The 13,380-nt window shown below is 42.7% G+C and overlaps 1 protein-coding gene across 1 annotated transcript in view; it reads left to right on the forward strand.

Annotated features, from left to right (window-relative positions):
- Nucleotides 1-13,380, forward strand: part of LOC114061862 (rho GTPase-activating protein 7-like) — a 44,300-nt gene that overhangs the window by 11,539 nt on the left and 19,381 nt on the right. The window lies entirely within an intron of this gene.

The following is a 13,380-nucleotide window of genomic DNA, read 5'->3' on the forward strand; positions in this document are numbered from 1 at the left end:
TTACGAGCTAGGGTTGGACACAGAGAGAGGAATAAGCTCTTGCTTCCCAAGTTGAAATCCACTTGGCATGTTTGCTAATGGCAGCACCAGGACAAGCTTCAGGTCATAGCTTGTGGCTGTTACTTCATGGTTGCAAGGCTGTAGGAGGTCTGACTCACAGACTGACTTCTCAGCTTAGAGACACAGCCTCTCCCAGGCACACCTGCCTGTAGGCATGCATTTCTGTGGAGAAGAGTTACACAACCCCAGTCTTCAGTGAGGGAAGGCAGAGCAGCACTGCTGGCTCTCCTGCAGGTTTCCTTTGAGCTCCAGTCCGCAGGGACAACCTCGCCCTCCTTCCAGTGCCTGCCCTGCCTGGAGAAAGGGAGCTTTGTGCCATGAGGATTTCGGTAGTGCTTCTTGCTGGCTGAGGTCTTGCTCTGCCACTAAACCTTTCAAGTCACTGATGGGTAGCTGTGATGTTCTCTCTCCTCAGCAGGCTCCTCCACTGGCACGGGGGGTGGGGGGTGTGAGGATGTGTCTGTGTGTCAGACAGAGCTCGTGTAAGGAAAAGGAAGGAGGAGAGCAAAACAGGTGGGAAAATAGGAGTATTCCTCCCTAGGGACACAGCCCCAGCCCCTGGTGAGCCCATGGGTGACAAGGGGGTGCATATTTGGAAGGTGGGCAGAGAGGCAGCTCTGTGACCTGCCAGGCTGGGAGATGATGGTTGTGAAAGTGTGTCAAAGCCATGAGGAAACCACCCATCCCTGTCTTTGTATCAGCCACGTCCCAGTGACCAGTGCCTCTGGATTCTGGAAGGCTGAGCTCTTCTCTATGTCAAGGCACTTCAAGGTTTCATGGTACCTGATCAGCTGTGCTCTGCTGTTCACTGCCTAAATGACCTAGCTGGGGAAATGAATGTAAATGAAATATGCTCATGTTTTGCCTGGAATGCTATCAGGTATATGAGGATAATACTCTGATTTACTTTTGGAGAACGAGTAGTTATAAAGGGGTTTGCAAGCCTTCTGTTGCTTGTCAAGTTTCCTCAGGAGATCACCTGTTCTGTTGAGCCTGACTGTCTCTGCATGCTGGGGTGTCCCTTTTCTCAGGGGGCAGCCCAGAATGCCCCCACTGAACCAGCTGGGCAGAGTGTGACACAGAACCCTTTTGCTGACCCCCATGGACCAATTGCAGTGATGGTGTCCCTAAAGTGTCCTGGGAGTGTCCCCAAAGTGACCCGCTGTGGGAAGGCCCTGCTGCTGGTTCAAACACTTCACGGTGGGAGCAGGGAGCATCCTCTCTGTTTGCTGCACACTTGGCTCAGGAGGGCTTTGCTTCTGCCCCACTATTTCCAGGCTGGTTTTCCACACCTGCTCTCCTTCAAAAAGTCCTTGAATAGCGCTGGCCTGAAGGTGTCAGCTCATCTTACAAGCCACAAATCCTGCTGCTTCTCATATTGTGCAAGAGTGCAAATAAATATTAGTTGTAAAATGATTCAGTCTTTACGAAACCCAGCTAGACTGCTTGGCTTTTAATAGCATCAGCCCCGAATTACACGTCTGGACTAGACATGGTGCAGAGATGAATTTCCTTTAATTTGTTCCAGAGTAGCTCACCATTTAATTTAACCAAGCAGTTCCTTGTTCTCCTATTCTGGAATGATGGATTGTGAAATGCACTCCTTTAAATTAATCCAGACACTTGATTTCTGTCAGCAATGTAATCTTTCTCAGTGGTATGCTAAGTATGCTTTTAAAAGGTATGGTGGATATGAATGATATGCACTTGGTTGATGATTTAAGTGTTTACACTTTCCAAACATCACAGAAAAAACAAATGTGGCTTAGCTGCATTTTTTTTTATAACCTACCAGAAGTGATCATTCAAATAACATCAAAAGGACTTAAATGGATTTCTAAATTTGATGGTACAAGTGAGGGCAACTCCCCTCTCGTCAGAGAACCATCATTTTGAAATGGGGCTGAGCAAAGCTTAGACTAATACTGATTGCAGGGCTTCCATAGATCATCCAGAAGGATTTCTATTGGAGCCATTAATGGTAAAATATTTCATGTGGGTGCTGTCACTGCTTACGCTGGCTTGATGTTGCAATGGAGCAGTGCCTTTTTTTTTTTTTTCCTCTTGCTGTTTTTACTTCTTAAAGATGAAGTGAGGCTTTTCTGGAAAGGAGAAAAGAGGGAGTGGGTGAATAATTGTATTTCTATAATGCCTCCTTTGCAAGAACTGCAAAAAGTTATAGTGAAGTTGAGTAAGTGATACTGATGTAAACCAACCCATGAGGTCCTATCAGCCCAGGCTCTCCCTCACTCCCTCTTATCAGAGGTAAGGGCTATGTGAATGCCACAGCTAGAAACTGCACAGCATTCCTGTGTCCAGCTGGAACCTGGCAGCAAGGGTTATTCTTACATGTGGGGAGACAAGACAAATCCTCCTGTCACAGAAATATGTGGCTGTGCTTTGTAGCCAAAGGTAAATGTCCCTGAACACAGGAACTACAGTGCACACCTACCCATTCATTCTCAACAGGGTTACACCTGCAGGAAAGGGCACATCTACACACCTAACCTCTGGCCTTGGCTGAGGTCTGGGTCCCTGCTTTGTGTGTAGTGGCAGCATGTTGGACAGGGCGTTTGGAATCAGGCAGCCTGAGTCCTTTCACTTCACTGCCAGTGCTGGACATAGAGATGGTATCTTCTCTGCAAAAGAGATTTAGTTCCCACTGAGAAATATGTAAAAGGCTTGTATTATCCCAAATATTAGGTCAAGATGTTTTGCAGAAAGTGAGAAGCTGTTTTTCTCCAGGGCACAACCTACAAGGGGTTTCCATGTGCTGACATCATACTATTGACAGGATAATATACTTTTTTCTTGGTCCTTCTAAAGCCTATTACAAAGGGAATGCCTACTTGAATGTTTCCTTGCCTAGGTAGCTAATGTGTACCTTGAGACTTCCAGATCTAACTCTGCACCAGGCTGTGACATTTGTCTCAAGTATTGTTGTGGATATTTGGCAAACAGAGGAAACCCACGTGTGTTTTCTACCATTCTGACTTAGACACCTTTATTTGCCTCACTGCTTGAAAGAGAAGGTGAGGCTTTGCAATCTGCTTCATGCTCCTTGCCAACCCTCTCTCAAGACAACACATGCTGTTGTGACCTGTCAACTCCACGTCCTCTAATAGCCTACACTGCCAAGCCATCCAAGGAAAAATTGTTTGGCTCAGTAAAGGGGTTGTATTATGTCTGAACAGACACAACCTCCCATTTTAGGTAGGCTGGCACCAAGCTTTGCTCCAGTCTTAGGCAAGGACTGAGTAGTACTACTGAAACCTGAAGTGAGCTAAAGCACATCAAGGTCTTTTGATGTGAAGTGCTTTTATGAATAGGTTTTAGTGGTTCGGGTGGTTTACTGTCAGCATTTCTTTTTTGAACTTCTTAACAGCAATCTTCTTCAAATTCAAAACGTGTGAAGAAATCTTCTGTTGAGTTTTGAAAGTCTGTTCTAGCCAAGCAGTAAAATAACCAACCCAAAGGCTTTAAGGTCTTAAACCTGAGCTTTACTGGGCTTGCTACTTTTCCAAAACAGAATCTGATTGTAAAATTGGTTTAAACTAGTGCCTAGATAGTGAATGCCTTTACACCCAGCACCTGGTAGTGGAGACCTTGTGGTAGACTAGAGATGTTATGAAAGATAGAGCCATGTATCCTAAATGTGTATTAAATTAGAACTAAGATCCAACTGCCTTTTGTCTTCACACTGCTGTGTGACAGGAACACTGGCTCAGTTAGTCTCCAGACCTGGTCTCACAGTCCTTCTCAGAACCAGTTTGTTAGCTAGAATGGGCACTGTCAGCTCCTCCGGGAGACGATCTGGGAGTGGTTGAAAGATGTCACAGGGACGACAGAACCGAAATCTGGGTATTGATGACTTCAGTATTGACTTTGGGCTCTTTGTTATCCCCTGAAGTCAAATCACAACTAAACCACAACTAAGGCTGAGTTCTCAGAGTTGCGCTGTGTGTACTCAGCTTGTCTCACCAGACCTCAGCCCGGGTGCTGAAAGCCTCTGAGCTGCTTGCCAGGGGCTTTGCATGTGCTGGTGTGAGCCACAGGCCACCCGATAACTCGGCACTGCTGCAGGGCTGCGCTCCATGTGGGCCAGCCAGCCCGGGTACTCTTGACATTCCTGGGTGTCTTCTAAACATGCAGTGCTGATAGAAATGTTGTTTAAATATTTGTGAGTTATTTAAAAATAGTGCGTCAAATCAGCGGCCTGGTGACGCCCGACAGATCTCTGGCTCGGACCGGGGCCTCGGTGCAGAAGGAAGAGGTCAGCACGAGTTATGTACACAACTTAGGCTCTGACGAGAGACACACTGGATCCATCAAGCACAGAGGCTGCTGGAAAGCCCCCGTGCACGTGGGGCCCTGGGGCGAGGCAGTGAAGTGGCTCCGAGTGGCCTCGAGACTGGATGGAAGGTGCTGGTCCACCCTCCAGCAGGTCCATGGCTGGGGAGGGAGGTGCTGCCTGGGGTTTGGTCATTCCCAGGTACCTGGGGGCTGGGGGAGTTGGGTGTGCAAGCAGAAACACTCTCTGGGACCTGCAGGGCCACCAAACTGTGCCAGGGCTGACCGGCATCCCCACCCCGTTCCTAGCTCCTCAGGCTCCTCATCCTGTTTGGTGGCCATCTGTATTTTTAGAAAACCTAATTTTAGGAGTGGGGAATGAATTTTCAATCCCACCATGACTGAGGGCTTTCAGCAGTTTCTCCTCACTGTTAATAGGTAGAGCATTTTAGGTCAGTACAGATGGGTGCTGGACAGAGAAGAAAAAGGATTCCCGTGATAGACAAGAGAGCCGGACATTATCTATTCATTTTTTAAAATATTTATTTCCCAAGCTTTAAAATATTCATAAAATATTTTAAAAGCTGATTTTATATGTGAAGTGTATTCTCTTCTTTCAGTAAGCAATTATCATGCAGAGAATAAAATAAGCTCCCAGACATTGCTGAGATTAAACTGTAGTCTGTTAAGGAGGCTGAGCCTACTGTAACATATGAATCTGGTTTTATGTTGCTTTTAAATTGATTTAACATCAATTCCAGAGCCACTGTAAAAATGAGATACGTGATTAGAAGCACCACTGTCATCTTACCAAGGTATTCCCACTTTTTAGAGGTGCTGCAAAGGAAATGAATTTTAAAGCGCTCAGAATATTGACCTGTTTCTTGGCTCTTGTCACAGTCCATAGAATGGCTGTGAGGGGAGATCCTCTGTAGTTCCCTGCCTAGACAGCATATCTTGTACATTTGGAAAATGGATTTGCAAGTTGCTGCTGCAATTTTACACTTTGCCTTACAGATACTGATCTACAGTCTCTTTTTATTCCCCCTCATTGGTTGCTTTATTGTTGCTTTCCTTGACATCTTCTTCTCATTTGAAGTGCCAAAGCGAAGAGCCAAAATTAGTCTCAGCTTCTCAGAGGTCCAGGCACAAGCTGTTCCCCTTTTCAGATGAAAATGCTACTTTACTTACGGAATTTATTGAGGCTATTTATCGAAATCTTTTGGCTGTTATTTCTCCCAAATGACAATTGCATTTTCAGAAGTTTGCCATCGGCCTAAAGTTAGTGATTCGAATGAAAAACTTAAGCTTATGTCAGAAAAGAACTCCACAGAAATACAACTACACTGTTTTCTGGGAAGGTCCTGAAGATTTCCAGGAATTATCTGCTCATGATAAACTTGATCTGGGAAAAGAGCAAATGGCATCAATTGTATCATAAAATCAGTCCATAATAGGTAATGATTCATTTGGCTCAAATTGACTACCCCTACCTTTTCCTTCTCTGTTACTGACACATTCCTGGAAATAGATTAGTAAGCACTTGGCAAATATCTTTGAGAAAAGTTTCAGCTTATGAGGGGATGCAAACTGATCAAGGTCACTGTGGTATTAGTTGCTCACACCAGTGCGCAGATCTGCCAGCTGTAGGTAAGATCTATGAGTCCCAAGTTATTTACCTGGACAAAATTATTGCTTCAAGAATGGTTGAAAATAATGAAACAAGGACATGAACGTGGAAAAACTGAACTACCGTGGAGAATTCAAGACAGTATTTGTTAAATCTCTTTAAGTAGTGTTCTATCAAACCTAATTACCTTTCAGATTTTGTTTTTTTTAATAATCAGTTCTCATCATACAAAATCAAACAAAATCATTCAATGATCATTCAATTAAATAACCAATAATCTAAATTTCCGAAGTTTATACATTCCAACTCATCTCATGTATATGAGCCACCATGTGAGCTCTCGTCACAAAACTCTTCATGTTCCTTTGCATCCCATTGCTCACACTGATGGCAATACTACACCAGTGGCCATAACATTGGACCACCAGTTCCCAAACTCTGTCTTTAATTCTCTGACATTTATTTAGCTCAAAAGCAAGAAGTTCTCGGAAAAACTCACAAGCAAACCTGTTCTCAGGAGATTTCCAACCAGGCACATCTGACTGCATGTACAGATAAACTCAGGATGGGCTTTGCTCCAGTATGGCACTTGCCTGTTGCTGCTTCCTGAGTGTTAAGACATATTTTTAGAAACAGAAACTGTCTTTTCATGTGTAAAATCAATCTGCTAAAATTAGGGGGTCCTGCCTTTGGCTGATTGGTGAAAAATTGACCTGTCCAGCTGCTTTGATTTGTTGCTGGAATGAGCATCCACTGGATCTTTGAGGAATCCTCTGTCCAACTGCTTTGTTCAGCAGCCGAGACATAATGAGGATAGGAAGGAAAACAAGCACAAGGTACTGGTCTGCTTTTCTGGTCAGGTCAGAAGCAGCTGCTTTTCAACAGCCACGACTGAAAGAGGATCCAGAGTTTGGATACAGATCCTATTTGACTGGGTCTTGGTTCACAGCAATATCAGAGCAATCTGAACTCCAGAGGAAAGGACTGTCTGTGTGTCATGTCATCTGCTGAACCAGGAATGGTGGCACACTGCAATTTCTTGAGGAATTTTCATCTGTGGCACTGTTACCCTACAAGCCCAAAGACCAGTGCAATGGTAGTGCTGCCATCTGAAGGGTTCATGTCCTCACAGAAGCATCAGAGGCTTCTGCTGCACTGGCTGGGTAAAGGAAAAGCTCAGAGTGGGTTTGGGAACAGCTTTACACCTGCAGGCCTGGTCTGTGTCAGAGGGACACAGCAGCATAGAAGTGATTCTTGTTAGCTATTTTGTATAAAAAGTTTTATTTCCCAAGTGTCAAAGTGTCATTTCTAGAATGGATAATCCATCCATGCCTGAATCTCAGTCCTTTGGATTAATTTTAGTGAGACATAGAGTGGGCAGTCTGGGTTTATTTATTTAAATAGCTGAAAATGTCTTTTGGTGAGTTTGTTCTCTTTATATACTACTGGACTGACAGTGATTCCGAGTTGGAGTAAGATGCTCCTGACTGGGTGTCCCTGGGAAGGGCCAGGGGGTGAATAGTTTGCAGAATCACTTCAGAAGACACAGGACATCACTGACTGTCAGCTGTATCTCAGCACTGAGACAAGGGGAGCTGCATCTCTCCCAAACTGCTCCCTCCACATAAAATTTCAGTGTTGAGCAGTGACAGATGAGGACTGTGTGGAACTCCCACCTAGTTTACCAGGAGTTCTGATGGTTTTTTCATTATTCCCTCCTCAGTTAAGTACCATTTATGCCAGTCTATCAGATAATCAAAGCAAATGTGGTGGTCTGGACAGGAATGACTGATTACTTACTTGCTGCTGTATTCCTTCTCCTTTTTTTAAATTTAAAAACTTGTATCTGGTGAACTCAAATTCATAACCAGCGTAATTTTCACAAGCAGTGGGGCTTTACATAGAAAACCTGAGCAGCTGTGCCAAGAAAACGCAGCAGTGCCCACCTCTGTTCATAGCTGGCAGGTCACTCATCCTCACTCCCATGTCAGAACCCCTTGGGGCTCACCTGCCAGAAGCTGATGCTGTGCCCAAGCAGGCACAGGGCTGTGAAACCAGGCGTTGTGAATCAGAGCAGGTTAAAATCTGTGGCTTCTTAGGTGGGAAGAGCTGAAAGAAGATAATTTTCTTTTCCATACAATTCCACACAAATTACAGTAGAGGAGCTTCATATATTTCTCGATTATCTGTCTTCTTTCACATGGTTGTCTTGCTCTCCTGTTTCATGTGATGTCTTTGGCAAAGACCACCTCTGTCCAAGGCAGGACACTGTGTTCACTAGTGCCTGGACAGGACCTGGTACACAGGCTGGTTATGCTGGTTATTGCTCTTTTGGAGTTGTTTTTCACATGAAATCCCTCTAGAGTTTCCTTCTAGGGAACAAGTTCGTCTCAAAAATTTACTCTGGAGAGCAGCGGATCCCGGCCTGACTGCTTTGCTGGGAAAAGCACTTTGTTGTTTCTGAAATAATGTTATTTTGAATAAAAAAACCCCAAGCATCAATGACAGTTCCCATGTGTGGTGTATGTAAAAAGAGATAAGAGTCATCTGTTCCCAAATATCTCAGGTCCAAATATAAGCAGAGGCAACCTAAGAGCTTTCTCAGGACCATTTCAGCAGCTTATTCGTTCCGCTATGCAGGATCTGCTCTTGCTGGACTGTAAATAAACCAAGTTCTCTTAAGACTCTAGAAATGCACTTTAATAACAAAGATGGCAAAACCTTTCAGAGATGATACTTTACTCTTTAGGAGAAAAAGTAAGAAATTACAAGCAGCAACCATTTTTCTCTTTGTTTCTTTTGTTAAACTTCAACTGTTAGAAGTTGACATTAAGGTGAATTTTTTTTTGCAGTATGCCTTCAATCTAGTTATATTTATCCAAAACATTGACTGTATTTTGCTAGGAAGAACTGAAAGGAAGCCTTTGAGGTTACATTATTGATCAAGTGCTTTCCTTCCTCAGAAACGTGTGTTTGTGAGGGCAGATTTTGCAGAGCTCTGCTCCTCAGGCGTCCTGGCCAATGCTCTGTGGGTTAATGCCTTCCTGTAGAGACTTCAGAAGTGTCAGTGGCTCTGCCTTGGGTGTCACCTTTGCCTTTAAGTGGCTCTTGAGATAGGAGAAAAGTAAAGTGATTGAGAAAATCAAAGTGCTTACTCTGCTTGTTTCTCTCAGTTGGCAGAGGGTCAGGACTGTGATTTCACTCTGGGTACCCTGTTCCCTGTTAAACTCCTCTGTGCTCTGTTCCCAGGCAGGAAGGTTTGACATGGATTTTCATCTCTGGAGGAGAAACTCCTTAGGGAACTCCATGCACCCACTACATTTCTCCTGAGCTTTTTCAAATTAAATGCTCTTTGTGAATCTATGAAACAAAACGTTATGTCCTTTTTTGCTACATTTTCTCTTCCACATTTTAGTAACTTTACTAGTTCTGAAAGAATTCTTCAATTTGTTTAGTCTAATCATAAAAGTTTCCAGAGAAAATCCCTGGAATTCATTGTGATAGCATAGTGTTTTCCTCTTTAAAAAATGCTTGGCTTTTAAGAGCAGAAGGCAAAAGCTAAATTCCAGCTTGAGATTTGACCTGCTCTGATGGGAAGCAGATTGCACAAGCTTAGTGGAAATAGGAGCATCAGAATTTAGAGGAGGGAAGATCAAACCAAGTCACTGTCACCCGCTGGACAAGGCAACGCTCTGCTGTTTTCCAGGATCAGCAATTCCAGAGTATTTCCTTTCATAACAACGGGGTAGTTGTGGTTATTGTAACAACAGGTAAACAGCCATATAGAAGGATCAACTTCTTCTAAGGATACAGGAATAACAAGGACACTTTACCTTTCTATTTGATTCTTAGTTCTGGTATTACAAGGGGAATTATCCCTGGTTTTTTATGTTGTCAGGGATTTCTAGAAGAGGTAAGAGGTGCATTCCCTACCATTTGGAGTTGTTGTGACCTTATTGTTGAAAGCTGAGTTTGGAAAAGAAGACATAAAAATTGCAATTAACAGTTACCTGGCCTGTCAGGGACCAAAATCCATAGCAGGAGTTTCTAGGTTTCAGGTCTGTGAAGATAAGCTTGGAAATAGGATAACACTTTAGCTGCTGCAGGTTTCACTGGAAGGTCCCAGTGAAAGCAGCCAAGCAAAGTTCATTGGGAGGTGGAGAAAACAGTATGGAAACCACGTAGATTTTCATCATGTGTTCAGATTTTGATGGTGAAGACTCTAAAAATCAGGTCTCAGTGGTTTCGAATGACTACAACCACACAAACCATGAGGATACTTTTGCTGTAATCCCACAGCCTTTTGAGTGACTTGGAGCCACACTATTTAATCATGTTTTTAGGGGGGAAATCTGCTGTTTTTTAAAGGGGGGCATTGAATGTGCTGATTTTCTCACATAGATGCTTTCTGACAAGGAGACCAGAGTGACAATCAGATGCAACTTTTAAAATATGATGGGTTAATGTTTTGTCTTCACCTCAACAGCCCTTCAGCATATCCAAGAGTCTATATTTAACAATATTAATTAATTAATAATTAGCTAATAAATAATACTTAACAATTAATTAATAACAATACTATTTCCCTCTCTTTAAGCAAGGTTAAAGACTTTATTCATCTTAACCTTGTCGCAAGAGAAGAAAAATAGTGACACAGATTCCTGCTCATACATCTTTCTCCCTGCAATACACGTATAAGCAGTTTTTCTCACCTGCCTTGCATCATAAGCATAGGCAGTGATAAAGTTTCAGTCTTTGTCCTTGGGAAAATACTTTTCAGTCAATGGATTTCCTTCTCAGGAATTTTTGGTTTTGCTAACCTGTCTTCTTTCCCCCCCCCCTTTATTTTATCTGATTATTTTCCATTTAAATCCTTTTCTAGTGAGCTTATTAATTTTCTCCTTTGCAACTGACAACTATTCCCCACCACCTTTAACATTCATGTCTTTAACTGTCTTAATGTATTGCCTGTGTTTTGTTCTGCATTTTTCCTCCCAATTGGTCTAACTCATTAATCAATCATTTAACTTTCCTCTGAACAACTTGTTTCCATAGAAATATCTTTCTTGATGCCTCCTAGTATAGTCACAGCTGAAGTTAGATTTCTTGATCTCCTATGTGAACTCAAGAACATCAGCGAGGAAAACAGAAAACAGTTAATTTGGGATCTTGCCAAGAGAAAATCAGAAATGAAATTCTGTTCAGTTTTGATTCCTGAAAAGTGTTAGGTGAGGGAGGTGGTAAAAGGGAGTGAGGGGGAGAAAGGAGTGAGGTGATCTCTCATAAATGTATGGGAAATATTCCAGTGACATAGGAATCAAAATATGCAAGCAGCTTGGCTTTGATGAGAAGTGAGTCCACTGCTTGGCATGGAGCCTGCCTGAAATAACTTCAGTAACTTGGGGGTTTTGCGGAGTTTTGGTTGTGCATGAGTGAGGGATTTAGCAGTGGCAGGCTCATTTATAAAAACAATTGATTTTGATCATGCAGTACTTCGTGAAGCTGTTTGAAATGACCCGCTCTGGGGTTGTCTTTCACCATATTTGAGCAAGGTGGAATACGTCTGGTTTGGATTCTGTGCACAGAATCCCTGCATGTGCTGGCCTTCACTGGGCTGATGGCTGGGGTTTTGGTCAAAGCTTGGAGAGGAACCCATCAGAACGGTTCTGGAGGGCCTTCAGCAAGGGCAAGTGCTTCCAGAAAAGAGGAAACCAAGCAGCAATGACCACCTGGGGGAAACGATCCCATTTTCCAGGCTTCAGTCCCAAACAGTGACATAAGGTGTGAGGCTTTAGTAATGGGTTTGGGTGGCTCTTTGTGAGCTGCAGAGCTGGGAACTGAAAAGCCCAGGTGAGCAGGAAGTGTGAACTTCCTTTGTGTGGGCTGAACCTCCTCTAGTCAGGGAGATGCAAGGATTCCATAAGTTCATGGTACTATATATATATAATGATCAAAATAGAGGAATGTCATTCCTTCCTGGAAAGCCTTTGGGAATCCTTCACTGAGCACTGTGTCCTACTGAAGTTGTTCACCCCTGAGATCCCCCTGTGGGCCTTTTCTCGATCCCATGCAACACTAGGAACTTTGATGGCAGTTCACTGTTAAAGAGAGAGAAAATGAGCATTTTAGGGTTATGTATTGTCATTTCATTGGAAATGCCCAAAGGAAAATGGGTGGGAAAGAGAACCTGCATGCTCCAGGTGGAGCATTTCTATCGTATGGGAGCAGTCTACTGATGTTATCCCCAGATTTCAATTATACATTCTGCCTCCCTAACCCAAGCACATAGCTGAGAATTTAATCAGAGCAGGGTGTGTACTTTATGTATGGCTTTGGGTGGGTCTGGCAAGAAGCATTTTCTTGGCTAATCACAGTTAACACCATGTATCACACTACCTTCCTTTCCTTTGTGTTGTGTCACCCAGTGCCAATGTCAAACATCTATTTTATTGTGCCATACAAATTGTCCATTTGGGAACCAATTGCACAAAAATGAATCATAAGTCTGTACAAATTTTGCATTTGGTTGTTATACAGAAAACTGATGATAATGAAACACACATGTAAATTTTAACATCATTAGGGTGTAATATTCCTGAATGAGATTGGGTAAAAGAGAAAAAAAACATTATTTCACTTCTTAAGTCTTCATTTAGGGGGGAAAAAAACCCAAACCAAACAAAAAAAAACAAAACAAAAAAACCTGCACAAAAAAATCCCAAACAAAACAAAAGCAACCCCATTCAGAAGAATTCTTATTTTAAATAGAAAATTTTGGATATGCCACTTCATTGAATTTCTTGTTTTCCCATTGGTCTTTTGAGGTCCAAACTGTAAGAGCCTAAACATTACAAGAAGTTGTCCTGCAGAAATTTGGAGAGTGGACTGGTTTCCTGGAGTGGTTCACTGAGTTTGAATTATCTGTTAACCTCTGTAAATGAACCCAGCATTCCACCCTTCTGTCTGCCCTATGGAACTGTGATGCCTGACAGTCCAGCAGACATAAAATTACTAGAGATTTAAAGTTTGACTTCTAGGAAAATAATTTTACATGTATTAATAATAATTTTAAATTTATTAATACTTCTGATATGTTCTTCTGAGATCAGTCTACATGACACTCTGTACCTGTTGACTATCCCTGCACAATGACTGTTCAGGCTGCAAAGGCTGATCATGGGGGTTTTTTTATTAGATTTTGTATTACATCATTAAAAGCAGAAAGTCAAATCACAGCAGCAATGAACTACAGCAAAAGCAAAAAACCAGTCTGTTTCAGGGGCCCGTCCAAAGCACAGTCATATATTTTTAGCACCCAGATTCGTTGCTTAAATCAATATGAATTTTTGAGACCACAAGCTATTTTTTGTCTAGACTAAGTCCATGTAAGCAAAATAGAA

The sequence above is a fragment of the Empidonax traillii genome, unplaced genomic scaffold, assembly GCF_003031625.1.
Source record: "Empidonax traillii isolate 1590-97213 ecotype Southwest subspecies unplaced genomic scaffold, ASM303162v1 scaffold364:size1245619, whole genome shotgun sequence".
Lineage (NCBI taxonomy): Eukaryota > Metazoa > Chordata > Aves > Passeriformes > Tyrannidae > Empidonax > Empidonax traillii.